Source organism: Labrus bergylta, chromosome 5 (assembly GCF_963930695.1).
Source record: "Labrus bergylta chromosome 5, fLabBer1.1, whole genome shotgun sequence".
NCBI lineage: Eukaryota > Metazoa > Chordata > Actinopteri > Labriformes > Labridae > Labrus > Labrus bergylta.
The window spans coordinates 21,910,535-21,913,398 of NC_089199.1; positions in this window are offsets into that span (position 1 = coordinate 21,910,535).

A 2,864-nucleotide genomic window follows, 5' to 3' on the forward strand; every position below is an offset into this window, starting at 1 on the left:
TCAACTAATCTTCTTATTTGTTTTATTTTGTCCCCTTATAACCGTTAACTTATCCTCCAGTATCTCCAAATTTGTTTGGAATTTCTCATCTTGTTTTAATTTTTAAACAGCGTTACAGTAGGAAGTCGTTACACTTACACATTCGAGAACTAATGACAGAGGCAGCTATGTAAAGCGATCATCAAAATTAACTTATCCCAGAATACACATTCACCAGCAGCTGACAAAAAAGCAGAAGCAACTTGGCTGTAAGTTTCCTGCCCAAGGGACACATCAGACATGTAGCTGCAGGAGGTCGGGGATCAAGCCCCCGACCTCCTGGTTGAGAGATGACCGACTCTACCAACTGAGCCACAGCCGCCCCATCACATTTTCATGCAGCAAAGAGTAATGATTACGAAAACGAGCACACAGTTAAATAGTTAACGAGCAGTAACAGAGCTGCAGTTGTTGCACATGTAGTTGAAACATTCACAGGAATACAGAAAAAAAAAACTCACACAGTGCACATAAAAGGTTGAACATGTTATTGCACCATGTAAGTTATGCATATAATTGCACATATGAAATATATTATATTTTATTATAGATTGTTTTTACATGTTTTGAATCAGTTTTTATGGAATGTTGCTGTCTATGTTTTTGTGTCTGCAACAAGTAAAAAATAAAAAAGTGTACATCTGACACCACAAAATTAATCTAAATTGAAGCATCAAGGACTTATAATTTATATACTTAAAGTATACATTATAATCACTAAGCAAATACATATAGATATTAGTTCAACATCATTCCATATATTTTTAACTTTACTTTGAAGGGTTTGGGGTGTTTCGTTGGGGTGAACATTCAGGAAAAATGTACAGAAAGCTGAAAGCTGAGGTTCTTTTCTTCCTGTGTCTCTGTTTTCTCTCAGTTGTTTATTCATTCACACTAACTATTCACCAGTCACATAAATCTTTGAGGTCTTAGCAGATCAACTCTGAAATGTTTTGTGCTCGGAGCCCATCCCAGAATGCACCTCAGCTTAGAGAACAACAGCACCACAAACATTTAGTTTGAGATGATCAACATTACAATCCACTTTTTTTGTCTTCTACGATTGATTCTCGTTTTCTCCTGCTGTGTGAGTCCTTCATGTTACTGCTGGAAGTGAGCCGATTACTTTCTCTCCACTTCCTGTTTTACAAACTGTCAGATATGTCCAGTGCTTTTCACATTTGTATACATCAGAAGACACTGACAACACCCTCGTATCATCACCCAGAGAAGACAAACAGAAAATGCTGAAATGCTTCTGTTGGTATTTTTGAGGAAACAAACACTGAAGTAACTCGTAAAAAAATACCCTCGGTCATGTGATACTTGGCCACACACATAAACCCATACCTGGACTTAAATACCAGTCTACTTTTAGGCTACTTTAGCACATGTAACACCTCTAGACCTGTAGACCAGACTAAATTATGCTAGTTCTCTGTTTTTGCAAATATCATCTATGTAGCCATGAATTGTTGTTCCTTGTGTTATCCCCTATTATTGAAAAATGTAGAAGACACAACTGCTGACCAAGTTGATATTGACAATTGTATTTTCATGATTAAATTACCTTGAAATTATTCCAAAGATGGCCCACTTAGCTCAAAATATGACAAGAAATCAGACCAAAAAAATGAAAATGATGATAACTGCTGAAGCGAATTATGTTGAGGTGTCCTAAGACAGGTATTCACAAACTTCTCAGCTAATGCCCCCTCCCCCCCTTAAAAAAAAAACCCACTGTTCCTGGAGGTGTTAAAGTCTTATAACGTAGCACATAGCCATGAACACTCACTTCGACAACAGCGTCAAATCTGTACAATTATTTACACAGTAATTTATTGTAATTTATAAGGCTAGAAGCAGAAAACAATTAATCTCCATGTATAGACTTTAGCACTGAGTGGATAAACCAAACTTAATTTACTGACACACAGGTGTGTTCATCTTCATGAGGAAAGAGCAGCAGACACCTACATTGTTTTTTTTTACCAAGCGCAACCTTCATAAGTGGTGCAGTAGTGCAAAATCCTGCAGTTCGTCGAGTGTCCACTAGAGGCTGGCTCCAAGAGCCCCAGAGTCACATACACACCCCATTCAAAATAACTAGTTTTTAAAGCAGATATTAACATATTTACAGCCTGGTTATAAAAAAAACAAATCATTCTGAATAGTTATTGTCCTCATGGACAGAACCTGTGCAGGGGGGGATTTTTTTTAAACTCAACTCTTTCAATTTTATAAACGAGTGATGCATATGCGACATGATTGACCGGCGGTTGTGATGTAGCAGTTTGTCAGGAGGCTTAAAACTTGCCTCAACACCAGCTATCAGCCTGTCGTTGGGTTGACTGAAAGTTAGACTGAGACAGGATTTCTTGCATGGTGACCCACCATCGATGAACCTCCTTGCGGTGACAGTAGTGAGGTTTCGTCCATTAATATCTGGTCTCTGGTTTTTACACTTTCATTTTCATTAATGACAGGGTTTGATTTGAAAATGAACAAGCATATTTTTTGACCCACACATTTTTTGAATAGCTGTCATAATCAACACTGTAATTCTTTTTTTTTTTTTTTTTTATGATCCAGAGTTGATTCATAGTTTTGTGTGTGTGTGTTTCATTATGAACTACAGCCACGAGGCGCCATTTTAAACGGTGTTGGTTGTGTTTCAAAACCACACACCACACCCAAAACACCAGTGAGGCTTATCTTCCCCGGACGCACCAACCCCTGAAAACCCGCAACCGAGAAAAACTCCCCCTCCCCCTCCCTCCACGCGCCCCCTCGCTCCTCCCCCCCCCCCCTCCCCATCTGGTGGG